This window comes from Lissotriton helveticus, chromosome 5_1 (genome assembly GCF_964261635.1).
Source record: "Lissotriton helveticus chromosome 5_1, aLisHel1.1, whole genome shotgun sequence".
Lineage (NCBI taxonomy): Eukaryota > Metazoa > Chordata > Amphibia > Caudata > Salamandridae > Lissotriton > Lissotriton helveticus.
The window spans coordinates 160,490,913-160,505,340 of NC_136065.1; positions in this window are offsets into that span (position 1 = coordinate 160,490,913).

Genomic DNA, 14,428 nt, shown 5'->3' on the forward strand with positions numbered 1-14,428 from the left:
AATAGAAAGGTCATAGAAAATAAAAAGGCAAAATAAGAAACCCCCCCACTACCCTCCACCCAACACCCCTGCCGATGGCTACGACCCAACCCCACTAGCAGTGTGCCTGTCGCCCCATAACTGGACCCCAAGGAAGGGAAAAAGGTGGAGGAGGAGAACAGTACAGTACGATACGATACGAGCTCCCGGACTCCCATCCCCCCGCCAGAGGCAGACACCCCCTAACATCAAAGTAGCAAAGAATAGCAAATCAAGAAATAGCCTGTAGGGGAGCCGCACAATAGAGAGGAAAGAGAACATCCCGCCCGACCCCGACTCAACAGAGAGAGCAAACCCCGCCAGATATGTTAGGAAAACTGTGCCCAGGCTGATCAAGGAAACAGCCAGCCCCTCTCCCATAGACACCGCCCAGCAAAAACAAAAGAAAAACATCGCATCGGAGCTTAATAGTGTTCAGCCCAAACCCTCACGGTCCATAACGAAAAGCCTTTCCGGTACAAACAGATCGCCACAATTCTCTACGTTGAATACACCCATCCGGACCGCCTTCATAACAAGAATGTCCAAAAACAGGAAAGTGTCAAAGTGAAAACGAGGAGAGAGAAAGCAGGAGAATCGTTCACAGAGATTGAGAGTCAGAGCAAGTCCAATTCCCAATAGCAAGACAGCGTCCAAGAAATGTCGATCGTTCCCAGAAAGATACTATTGGCGAGAACGCCAGTGACAGGAGAAGGCACAGGGTCCCAGAAGGGTAGACACATCCAGGATGGGCGATGTCGATATAGGGCGAGCCACACATCCAAGACTTTCTGCTCCGATCGCCGCCATCTTAGGGTAGCTGGGAGGCTCCAAAACAATAACCTGCGCAGGGTCCTCGGTGTCAAGCAAGACGGTATCCGCGGGTGGAGTCGCTCGGCTTTCTGGCAACAAGGAGTCGGAATCCGGTCTCAGACTAACGCGGTCTGCAATTGCGATCAATCCCTTGATGTTGGTGGCGAATCGCTCGTGGAGCTGCAAAATGGCGGCCATTACAGTGTTATGTTATGTTATGTTACGTCTATTTATTGTGCGCACAGATACTCCAGCCAAGGAGCGTCCTGGCGCAGAGACAAGGTAGCCCGTAACACAACGAGAGACTAAGAACAGAAACTGAGAAACAGCTAAAACAAGAAGGTTTTTATAGCCCTCCGAAAGGTCAGAAGGTCCTCCAGCAAGCGGATTTCAACAGGCAGGGAGTTCCATGCTGACGCAGCCATTACCCTAAACGAGCGGCCTCCCATGCGGCTGAGCCTAAATCTGGAAACCACCGCAAGGGCCAGACCTTGAGAGCGGAGGCTACGGGCAGGGACATAAAAAGACAGACAACTCGACAGAATTTCCGGGCCTGTACCTCTCAAGATTTTAAAAGCAAGGCACAAGACCTTGAAGAGGATATGCTTCCTAACCGGAAGCCAGTGTAGGGAGTGAATGACACCTGTCACTGAGCAGAATCTGGGCAAACCAACAATCGCCCTTGCCGCAGCATTCTGAACCCGTTGTAAACGGGTTAGTTCAGCCTGGTTAGCCCCAGCCAGGAGAGAGCTGGCGTAATCCAGGCGGGAGATGATAGTAGCCTGGATCACCAGCTGCCTGGTCGGGGCATCAAAGAACTTGAGAACAGGTCTCAAGCCCCTCAGGAGACCAAAACAACAGGCCGCGGTTCTTTTAGTATGGCCTATAAAGGAGAGGCCCTCGTCCAGCCATACCCCCAGATTTTTCACTTCCGATACCGGGATCGGAGTAGGTCCCAACTCTGAGGGCCACCAGTGGTCACCCCACAACTCCACTCCCTTCCCGACGACCATCACCTCTGTTTTAGTGGCGTTTAGCTGAAGGCAATTGCCTGTCAGCCAGCTAGCCACCGCCTTCAGTCCGGACTGAAACCTGGGGGCCTCAATTTCCGCATCCCCGCTGAGAGTAACCGCCAGCTGAGTGTTGTCGGCATATGAAACCAAAGTAAGGCCCCACTGCCTAGCGACATCAGCCAGCGGTCTCACGTATAGGTTGAACAACGTGGGACTCAGCGAGGACCCTTGCGGAACCCCCATGGCCAGTGGTTGGTAGTTGGACTTGAAGGGAGGGATGGCAACACAGAAGGAGCGGTCATCTAAAAAGGAGCGGAACCATTGCAACACCTGACCGCCAATACCAGTCTCCTCGAGTCGACGCAGGAGGATGCTGTGGTCTACCGTATCAAAGGCGGCGCTAAGATCTAACAAAATAAGCTCCGCCGTTTGACCAGCATCCAACCTTGCCCGGAGATGTTCCACCATCACAAGTAACGCAGTTTCCGTACTGTGCCCAGCACGGAATCCGTTTTGTGTGGGGTCAAGGGCATTGGTCCGAGTCAGATGTTCAGACAGGGCCAAGTTGACGTGGGCCTCAGTGATCTTGGCTGGCCAGGGTAACAGCGAGTTGGGGCGATAGCTTTCAGGCTTAGAAGGGTCCAGGGTGGGCTTTTTAATAATCAGTGCGTAGCGACGGTGTGGTTTCAGCCCGCTCCATCGCCCCTCAATGAGCGACCCGGTGGGTATCCGAGCCCCAGAGGTCGACTTCTCCGGGGCACAGGGCGAAGTCAAAGTCAATGTAAAAAACACTGTAGGACGCGTCACAGCACGATAGGTGCACCGTCGCCGCCTGCGAGGAACCGAGCCCAGAGAACCGCCGGGAGCTCAACGGAGGCCTCCGGGGGACAGCTCCCCGAGCAAATGGTCGATACCAACAGGCCACCGTAGTTGCAGGATAAGCACCATCCAGTTAGGGAGAAAAAAAAAAAAAGGGGAGACCACTGCGAGAGACCGGATCCACCCACTACTCACAGCCGATGTTGTTCGACTCCGACCCGGCCAAAGCGAAACTCGAGGCCCCGGCGTCAAAGCTGGGACAGGCCAAGAAGAACGCACGGCAGATCTTCGCCGTCCGGGCCGCCAGAATTTTCGGGGTTGCACCTTTGGAATCAGGCGCAGTTCAGCAATACGGGAGTCCGGCGGGAAGTCAGAATTATCTGCAGGATTTATGAACCCCTGGCGGAGGTCGACGGAGCCGGGAGCTTATGCGGCCATCTTGGTTGCGAGCGTCAGCCCTGGCCCTTTTGACATCATTCTTGTCACCCAGGGATCAAATAATTCTTTGGGAGGGACTTCGGTCAGAACTGTTTACCCTCCCAGGTAGAGTCCCCCAGGGCTCGGCCCTCTCCCCGACCATGTTTAACATATACGTGGCCTCTATAGCCAGTTTAATAAAAAGTCATGGTCTATTGCTCGTGTCCTAAGCTGATGACACATAGCTAGTGGTGTCTGTTATGCAAAATGGGGACATGACAGCCGAACGGTTTCGTAACTGTCTTACATCGCTGATGTCCTGGATGAATATCAACTTCCTAAAACTCAATACTGAAAAAACTGAAATCATAGAATTTGGTCAGAAAGCAGCAAATCATGGTGGCCCACCGAAGCCGTAACATGCCTGTTTCCGGTGCCCAGGGCTCGAATCCTTGGCTTCCTGATTGACAAAGATCTAACACTTGCCTCTCAGATAAACCCAGTGGCTTCAGCCTGTTTCTTCACCCTGAGGGTTCTACGGAAGATCCTTCCTTTCATTCCTTTCTCGCTCAGGAAAACGGTGGTAGGAGCTTTGTTCTATCAAGGATAAACTATTGTAACACTCCCTACCTAGGTGTCTGTGCAAGGCAGCTCACTAAACTCCAATCACTTCAAAACGCAGCAGCACGAGTACTGCTTAGTTTACCCAAACACCACCACACCTCCGTCAGTATAAAGCAACTTCACTGGCTTCCAGTGAGATGGCGGATGGAGTTTAAAGCCCTCTATCTAGTTCATAAAGCCCTTTATGGAGGAGGTGCAACTGACCTACAATCTTTATTCCCTCAGTATGCTCCACCGCGCTGCCTAAGATCCTCTGACACCAGACTGGTACATCTTCCGAGGATAACAAGAGTAAGATGGGGATGAAAATGATTTTTATTCCAAGCCGCTAAGTTATGGAACTCCCTCCCAGTCCAAGTAAGACTTCAGTTCTGCCAGATGCTTTTTAGGAAAAACATAAAAACCTGGCTCTTTACGCAACTCTAATCTTTCCTGCTGTTACGTTTTTTTCAAGTTCCTCAGCGCCAAGACACCTCGGCAATAGCGTGCTTTACAAATATTCAGTCAGTCAGTCACTCTGTGGCTTGATTAATTGATATATTTTACTAGATTTATAGATATTTGAAAGACATTAATGTCTCTTTCTAAATTTTAACCATGTAAATATTTTTTAGGTAAATGTTTTAACTAATTATGAATAATGACCAAGTGCATTACACTCCGGGGAACTTTTTGAACAATTAAGAGCAGTTGATGTTTATATAACAACAACATAAGAGTGACTCAAAAGGTGCTATAATGTTATTAACCAGAAGCAACCACAACGGAAAAAGAGAGTGAACCAGTGAAGTGCTAAAAGAAAAAGACACAAAAAGAGGAAACCATTATTTCTTAAAAGAACCCTCACTCACCACCTAGTGGTGACATGATTCATCATAGGGTTCCCACCGGCGGAACCGAATATCCCCCCAGTGTGCTGCAACGCCTGATTTACAGCGGAGCTGGTTTGTAATGGGATCGTGTATGGTGCTCAAGTGAGGTGAGTGTGAATATTTAAAAGATAACAGCTGTACCCTAAATAATTTTATTAAGTGGTCAGCTGGTACCATTAAAAACTTGTGAGCAGGACACTCAGTGGTCTGGTTATTTGAACCACTGTGTCCTAGGAAGTGTAGGTCGACATGTTTCAGCTGTTTATTGCTATAATCAGCTCAGCTTTCTTCAGGACCGAAAGAGTATCCCCGTGGTCCACGCACGCTAAGGCGTGGCCTAGCCGTGAGGATATCTATGTGAAAGTGAAAAACTCATGATTTTACCCGTGTGGGCACTCCTAGAAATCACCAGGGGCCAGAACTGCACGAGTTCTATGTGCGTGCAACATGGGCTTGCGGAGGGGGTGATTATTCACGTTGCTTCCAATTTGGCTTGCAACGACTCCCCGCCTATAACCTATTCGGAACGCATCCGCAGCCTCGAGTAGATCATTTTTTAGGGTTACTAGTTTGGGTCATGTGTAAAAAGGGAACCGTGCAATATTAATCATATGTTTTATCTGACCACCTCACTATGCTCCCCAAGGAAAAATATGCCTAACAAGGAAAAAGATCAAACAGAATCTGCTTAGGACTGAACCTCTTGACACTTTAGAGCACTAAGGAAGCTGAGTTTACCTGTTGGACGGAAGGTGGTTGCACAGGCCATCGAGTGATTTCAGGAATCGAAATCGGGGGTTGGGGCGAAGGTATTTGGTTTTATCCCATGTACCCATTTTAATTAATCAAACATTAATAAAGTAATGTAGTTCCTTTTGAAAAGAATTCAAGTCTAATCAAAGAGCGCACAACAGTGTCTACCACATACACGATCAAACTTCATAAACAAAGCTTTGGGATGCACACTAAAGCCAAATTTCTCCACACTCACCACAGCGTTCATGACAGCAGAACTAGACTCACAACAGGACAGGGACCTAGTGGATCTCCTACTGACAGTGGCAGTTAAAATAGTTCTCACCAAATGGAAGGATACTTCCAAAGCAACTTTCAAGGGATGGCTCAACTGGGTGACATACCTCAGAGGAGCGGACAACAACGCCCTACGAGACTCACCATGGAGGCAAACTTCCAGGGGAATGTGGGCATCCTTGGACAAATTTCTGGACCACTCTGAACATCCGTGAACAGAGCCTACAAAGGGCCCAAGGGCACATACACAACACCCCCACGTGAGCGCATTAGTTACTCAAAGTATATGTAACTCTGGCCCACTAAGGCCTCTTCTCCCTCACTCTCCCTTTTTTATCCTTTTCCCTTCTCACCCATTTCTATTCCTCTAACGGAGCAGGGGATAGGGAGGACAGCAAAACCCATATACTATGTAACTATGGGGCATATTACCAACAACTAGCGATAATTATCGCTATGTTGGCTTAGCGGCAATAATTTTATCGCCGTGTAGCGACGATTTTTATCGCTTAGGAGCCTTGATATTATCAAGGTTTATCTCCTAAGCGATAAAAATCGGCCGAAATGCATGAATATCGCTGAAAAGTCAGCAATATTTATACATTACCGAGCAAATGCTCTTAGCCATGTTATCCACCTCCCATCGGTTAACATGGCTAAGAACTGCTCAGGGCAGGTGTTAGCTTTTGGAGATATTCGCGCTTAGCGCGAATATCTCCAAAAGTTGGTAATAGGAGATAGCGATGTTAGCGACTGTTTCCAGTCGCTAACATCTTGGCACGCCCACTTTGCATATCATTAGTGATAAATATCACTGACATGCAAAGCGGGGCCCAAGATGGTCGCTATCTCCTACTAGCTGTCGCTAACTGGTGTTAGCGACAGCTAGGTAATAGGGAGAACATTTTATCTCCGCTTTCCTGGCTTTTAAAGCCAAAAAAGCGGAGATAAATCCCTTGATAATATGCCCCTATATTCCTGTAAAGACACAGCCAGGGTGGGCTGTCATCCTATAACAATGAAACGTTTCATGTTTTTATGTATGTATGTATGTATAAAATCAAGTATAATAAAAAAAATGGAAGAAAAAAACTCAATTACAAATCAGTTTTAAAAAGAAAAAAAACCCATCAGGGGTGAAAGGAAGTTGGTGGGTAAGCAACGTCTTGATAAAGCTCAAAAGACAAGACTTCGCCTTTAAAACAGATGTCAGCGCTACTGACCCACAGGGCACTCGGCTGGCAGGGGGTGTCGAAGTCCATGTTAAGGAACAGCAGGTCAGCACCTGCCCCAAATAGCATTGCATTGTCACTACTGTGCTGTGGATTAAATTAATGAAGTTGTCTGTGATGGAGAAACAGATTTACAAGTAAGTAAAGGTTCCTTCTACATCAGTCATAAACACCCTGTATAGTGCAGCAACTCTTGGGAGAGATATTCCACATAGTCATGTTCTTTTTTCTGGCCTGCTTTATATTTGCCCATACGTTCTTGATAATCTGCAACCACCTTTTACCGTAGGCCTAACTTGCTCAGCTGAGGCTCTCTCGAACATGCACAACATAGTGAAAGTGGCAGGGCCCCGCCCCCTGGCACGAGGCTAAGGGATGACGGGCACTGGCAGCAGTGTCTGATAGTCGAGGAGCCTTTTTCCTGCACCCATGTTGGGGGAGAGAGGACACTGACCTGCAAACATCAGATCTGACTTCATAACTGGGATCTTTGCTTTCCCTCGTGCATGTAGCAATAGACAGCACATGAGAAAAAAATAGGCATGTGTGTGCTTGTTTAGGGGCTTGTGTACTGGCAATGTTGTGCATTTGGAATACAGTTTGCGAGATTCACGATGGTGGTTCCCTTGCAAACTTGCCTCATCCATGGTGGACATAGCACCTGCCTAGCCATTCGTTCAGACCCTCTTTGATAAAAATGAAACACTGTCAATCCAATTCATATATTTCTGTTGGAGTAAATATGTGATGTAATGACTTGTGATTAATTTTATATATTATATATTCAATCAATCAATCATTCATACCATTTGTATAGCGCGCTACTCACCTGGAAGGGTCTCAAGGCGCTTGGGGGAAGGGGTCTGCTATTGCTTGAACAGCCAGGTCTTGAGTTGTCTCCTGAAGGCGAGATGGTCCTGGGTCAGCCGAAGGTGGATGGGGAGGGAGTTCCATGTCTTGGCCGCCAGGTAGGAGAAGGATCTGCCTCCGGCGTTGGCTCTTCGGATGCGTGGTACGGCGGCGAGGGCGAGGCTAGTAGAATGTAGCTGACGGGTGGGCGTGTAGAAGGTCAGGCGGTCATTGAGGTACTTGGGGCCCAGGTCGTGGAGAGACTTGTGTGCGTGGGTGAGGAGCCTGAACGTGATCCTCTTGCTGACGGGGAGCCAGTGCAGGTCCCTCAGGTGGCCGAAGATGTGGCTGCGTCGGGGGATGTCCAAGATGAGTCGGGTGGAGGTGTTCTGGATGCGTTGGAGTCTTTTCTGTAGCTTGGCTGTGGTTCCGGCGTAGAGGGTGTTTCCGTAGTCCAGTCGGCTGGTGACGAGTGCCTGGGTGACCGTCTTCCTGGTTTCGGTCGGGATCCAGCGGAAGATCTTCCGGAGCATGCGTAGGGTGTTGAAGCACTAAGAGGAGACGGCGTTGACTTGTCTGGTCATCGAGAGGGAGGAGTCCAGGATGAAGCCCAGGTTGCGTGCGTGGTCTGTTGGCTTGGGAGTGGTGCCCAGGGCGGGGGGCCACCAGGAGTCGTCCCAGGCGGAGGGCGATGATCCCAGGATGAGGACTTCCGTCTTGTCTGAGTTCAGTTTCAGGCGGCTGTTCTTCATCCATTCGGCGATGTTTTTCATCCCTTCGTGTAGGCTAGTTCTGGCGGTGTCGGGGTCTCTGGTGAGGGATAGGATCAGCTGTGTGTCGTCGGCGTAGGAGATGATGTTGAGGTTGTGCTGGCGTGCGATGGCTGCACGAGGTCTCATGTAGACGTTGAAGAGGGTGGGGCTGAGTGACGATACTTGCGGGACGCCGCAGATGACTTCGGTGGCCTCGGATCGAAACGGGGGGAGGCGGACTCTCTGTGTTCACCCTTATTCTTTCAATAAAATTTTCTCTGAACTTAAAAAAGTGAATCACTGAGGCGGAGTGGGGTAGAATCAACCTCTTCTAATGAAAAAGATATTTCCAAGTTATTCCTCTTCCTTCCCCCTTTTTGTGAGTTTTTCAGGCCATCACCTGGCGACCAGAGCTGTGTGGTGCCACCAGCCTGACTTGGAGGATCCTAAAAAGTGTGCCCAGATTGTGGTGAGTTGCTTACCCCACCCAACAAATATCGCTACCCGAAAGTGAGGTATCTAACACAGAGTAAATATCTCCCAGTTCAAGTATTCTCCTGAAAAATGGGGAATTACATACGAAGATGTGGTGTGCTCGGCACCAAATTTCAGATGTGTCGGGCGTGACCTTGTCTTTTACCCTGGTACATTTTACCTGAGGAAAATGACCAGTGTGTGATGTTTGCTGTGATACTCAGAATTTGAATGTATGGGGTAATGTAGTACTTAGAGTGCCTTTATAATACCAGGAGGGCTGCACTGAACGTCCTGCAATTATCTGTAGATTGTAACGGAGCTGAACATTGTGGCTTTCTGATACTTCTCACTGGCGGGAGAGGTGTGGCGCCGCTGCCCGGGGTGAATGACGCTGGAATTTGGGGATCACGGTTCGATCCCCGGCTCTGGTGGCAGGTTAGTCCAGCACCATGTGACTCTGGGCAATTGCTTGCTTTATTCTTCCCGACGGCCCCCAGCGCCTAGAGACCCTTACGGGTGATTGTTCGCGCTTTACAAATGTGGATTATTATTATTTAGTTTTGGCAACCAGGACCGAGGACGCACAGCACTTCAATCAGTTACAATAATCTTCATAAGCCTTTTAAGCACATCACTCATTGAGTGGGTAGTAGTAGATATGCACCGGCAGCGACCTTTAGTTTTGGTTGGATGCCGAACCAAATGGTACAATAACTTCAGTTCTTACAAGTTTTATTACAGGCGCTTGAAAACTGAGCGGGTGATTTGTCATTGCTTATTGTAACCCAATGGCGACCCCTGCTGGTAGTTAACATGAACAGTAGATGCTAACTAATGTACTTTAACTATACAATTGAACCAGGTTACATCGAGAATAATTTCAATAGCTCTAACAAACTAACTTAATTTCCCCGTGGCATAACTATAATCCTTTTATACGTATATTGTTAGGTTTCCTCCCTTGAGAACAATTGCTAGTATTAAGCTATCAAGGCATTGCTTTGCACACAGTAGGGCTGTTGTGAACTGAATGTGGAAAGATTTACTGCTGCAAAAAACTCTCCGCTCAAACAACGAATACTATTATTTTTTTTGTACCATTGCCACACATTGTACATGCGCCATTTCTCTCTTTTATCACGTCCATCTTTCTTTTTCACGGATATGCGACTCAGTGGAAACATCACTGGCATTTTAGACTTGTTTTGGCAATTAGAGTCCTCTGTAGAGACAAAGGTCTGGTTCGGGTAGTGATGGGACTATGAGGGGAGGAGTGCCCTTCTTATTTTATTTTTTATTATTTAAAGATTTGTAAAGCGCCTGGTGACCCGGAGGCATCCCCGCGCTGTGAGAGCTTGAGTTGGCCAAGAGGGGGGAAAGAGCTTATTTATTTAGGGAAAAGCAGAGTTTTAAGCTGCTTGCGAAAGCGCAAGTAGCAGGGTTCCAACCGCACACTGCGGGGAAGCGAGTTCCAGCGTGTGGCTGCCTTTACTGAGAAGCGACGGCCTCCAGTGCGTACCCCTTCTTAAGCAATGGAACGTTCCAATGGGTATTATGCCCTTCAGGTAAGCCACGGGCAATCACAGGGTCTGGTAATGTGTAAATAGGGCATTGGGGCACTCGGGAGGATTGAAGAAACCTCTGGCATTTTAAGGACTCGCAGGGGTAGTAAAATCTACCCTAGGGCAAAACAGGAAGGGTACGGCTCGGTGCCCTTCTTATGCACCAGCCCTGGTCTTGTGGCCCTTTAAGAAGGTGGGCCACTGAAAGGGCAGCAGGGGGTGTTTTAGGTTTGCAATGGTCCATGAATTGTCTATTTTCCATACAGAGTTGACCAATGCCACCACACCACCCGTTCTCTAATTGGCTCTTCAGATTCTCCACTGTCATGCTCCATGCTAGACTCAGTGGCGTCACTAGGGGGGTGCGGGGGGTGCGGACCGCACCGGGTGACACCCTCACATGGGGGTGACACCATCTGGTTGCGCCCCCCCCCCAGCAGGCCTCTGTACATGGCACCCCCTGCACCGCGCCCGAAGGCCTCGGAGAGACTCGATCCGCTATAAAAACAAAAGCGAAGAGATATTTTCTCACCTATTCGAATTAAAATGTTCTCATTAGTTAAAGTTTGAAAAGTGTAGTAATGAGGGGCCCCCGCCATTTATATGGAAAAAGACACGGTGCTAAAGAGGGGGGGCCGGGGAGGGGGGGTATTAACCGCTTGGAAATTAGCTTTTACTTTAGCTGTTTCATATCGTAAAATTCTCACGTCTACAAACTCGCTGGTGCCTTGTACACAGATTTCTTTTTGCATCTTGAAAAGCTTTAAAAGAGAAACCACATGAAAGCGGCAGAGAGTGTAAAGGGGGGGGGGGTCCTGCCCCCCCCCCTCCGGGGTTTAATGTGCGAGAGAGAGGGAGCTAGAGGGAGTAAGAAGACAGAGAGAGAGAGAGAGAGAGTTAGAGTGAGAAAGACAGAGAGAGAGGGAGCTAGAGTGAGAAAGAAGACAGAGAGAGAGAGAGAGTTAGAGTGAGAAAGACAGAGAGAGAGGGAGCTAGAGGGAGTAAGACAGAGAGAGGAAGACAGAGGTAGCTAGAGGAAGTAAGACAGACAGAGAGAGAGGGAGCTAGACAGAGAGAGGGAGCTAGAGGGAGTACGATAGAGAGAGAGGGAGCTAGAGGGAGCAAGACAGAGAGAGAGGGAGCAAGACAGAGAGAGAGGGAGCTAGAGGGAATAAGAGAGAGGGAGCTAGAGGGAGCAAGACAGAGAGAGAGGGCGCTAGAGGGAGTAAGACAGAGAGAGAGGGAGCTAGAGGGAGTAAGACAGAGAGAGAGGGAGACAGAGGGAGCTAGAGGGAGTAAGACAGAGAGAGGGAGCTAGACAGAGACAGAGGGAGCTAGAGGGAGTAAGACAGAGAGAGGGGGCTCGAGGGAGCTAGACGGAGAGAGGGAGCTAGAGGGAGTAAGACAGAGAGAGAGAGGGAGTCAGAGGGAGCTAGAGGGAGCAAGACAGAGAGAGAGGGAGCTAGACAGAGAGAGCGAGCTAGAGGGAGTAAGATAGAGACAGAGAGAGGGAGCTAGAGGGAGTAAGACAGAGAGAGAGAGGGAGTCAGAGGGAGCTAGAGGGAGCAAGACAGAGAGAGAGGGAGCTAGACAGAGAGAGCGAGCTAGAGGGAGTAAGATAGAGAGAGAGGGAGCTAGAGGGAGTAAGAGAGAGAGAGGGAGCTAGAGGGAGGAAGACAGAGAGAGGAGCTAGAGGGAGTACGACAGAGAGACAGGGAGCTAGAGGGAGTAAGACAGAGAGAGAGGGAGCTAGAGGGAGTAAGACCGAGAGAGAGGGAAACAGAGGGAGCTAGAGGGAGCAAGAGAGAGGGAGCTAGAGGGAGCTAGACAGAGAGAGGGAGCTAGAGGGAGTAAGACAGAGAGAGAGGGAGCTAGAGAGAGTAAGACAGCGAGAGAGGGAGCTAGACAGGGAGAGGGAGCTAGAGGGAGAAAGATAGAGAGAGAGGGAGCTACAGGGAGCTAGAGCGAGCAAGACAGAGAGAGAGGGAGCTAGAGGGAGTAAGAGAGAGAGAGGGAGCTAGAGGGAGCAAGACAGAGAGAGGGAGCTAGAGGGACCAAGCCGGAGAGAGAGGGAGCTAGAGGGAGCTAGAGGGAGTAAGACAGAGAGAGAGGGAGCTAGGCGGAGCAAGACAGATGGAGAGGGAGCTAGAGGGAGCAAGACAGAGAGGGAGCTAGAGGGAGTAAGAGAGAGGGAGCTAGAGGGAGTAAGACAGAGAGAGGGAGCTATAGGGAGTAAGACAGAGAGAGTGGGAGCTAGAGGGAGTAAGACAGAGAGGGAGACAGAGGGAGTAAGACAGGGAGAGAGGGAGCTAGACAGAGAGAGGGAGCTAGAGGGATTAAGATAGAGAGAGAGGGAGCAAGACAGAGGGAGAGGGAGCTAGAGGGAGTAAGAGAGAGAGAGGGAGCTAGAGGGAGCTAGACAGAGAGATGGAGCTAGAGGGAGTAAGACAGAGAGAGGGAGCTAGAGGGAGTAAGACAGAGAGCGGGAGACAGAGGGAGCTAGAGGGAGCAAGACAGAGAGAGAGGGAGCTAGACAGAGAAAGGGAGTAAGACAGAGAGAGCGTGAGCTTGAGGGCTCTTGACAGAGAGAGGGAGGTAGAGGGAGTAAGAGAGAGAGGGAGCTAGAGGGAGCAAGACAGAGTGAGAGGGAGCTAGAGGGAGTAAGACAGAGAGAGAGAGAGCTAGAGGGAGCAAGACAGAGAGAGAGGGGACTAGAGGGAGTAAGAGAGAGAGGGGGCTAGAGGGAGTAAGAGAAAGAGGGAGCTAGAGGGAGTAAGAGAGAGAGTGGGAGCTAGAGAGAGTAAGACAGAGAGAGGGAGCTAGAGGGAGTAAGACAGAGAGAGAGGGGACTAGAGGGAGTAAGAGAGAGAGGGGGCTAGAGGGAGTAAGAGAAAGAGGGAGCTAGAGGGAGCAAGAGAGAGAGTGGGAGCTAGAGGGAGCTAGACAGAGAGAGGGAGCTAGAGGGAGTAAGACAGAGAGAGAGAGGGAGTCAGAGGGAGCTAGAGGGAGCAAGACAGAGAGAGAGGGAGCTAGACAGAGAGAGCGAGCTAGAGGGAGTAAGATAGAGAGAGAGGGAGCTAAAGGGAGTAAGACAGAGAGAGAGGGAGCTAGAGGGAGTAAGAGAGAGAGAGAGGGAGCTAGAGGGAGGAAGACAGAGAGAGGAGCTAGAGGGAGTACGACAGAGAGACAGGGAGCTAGAGGGAGTAAGACAGAGAGAGAGGGAGCAAGAGGGAGTAAGACCGAGAGGGAGGGAAACAGAGGGAGCTAGAGGGAGCAAGAGAGAGGGAGCTAGAGGGAGCTAGACAGAGAGAGGGAGCTAGAGGGAGTAAGACAGAGAGAGAGGGAGCTAGAGAGAGTAAGACAGCGAGAGAGGGAGCTAGACAGGGAGAGGGAGCTAGAGGGAGAAAGATAGAGAGAGAGGGAGCTACAGGGAGCTAGAGCGAGCAAGACAGAGAGAGAGGGAGCTAGAGGGAGTAAGAGAGAGAGAGGGAGCTAGAGGGAGCAAGACAGAGAGAGGGAGCTAGAGGGACCAAGCCGGAGAGAGAGGGAGCTAGAGGGAGCTAGAGGGAGTAAGACAGAGAGAGAGGGAGCTAGGCGGAGCAAGACAGATGGAGAGGGAGCTAGAGGGAGCAAGACAGAGAGGGAGCTAGAGGGAGTAAGAGAGAGGGAGCTAGAGGGAGTAAGACAGAGAGAGGGAGAGCTAGAGGGAGCAAGACAGAGAGAGAGGGGACTAGAGGGAGTAAGAGAGAGAGGGGGCTAGAGGGAGTAAGAGAAAGAGGGAGCTAGAGGGAGTAAGAGAGAGAGTGGGAGCTAGAGGGAGCTAGACAGAGAGAGGGAGCTAGAGGGAGTAAGACAGAGAGAGAGGGAGCTAGAGGGAGTAAGACAGAGAGAGAGAGAGCTAGAGGGAGCAAGACAGAGAGAGAGGGGACTAGAGGGAGTAAGAGAGAG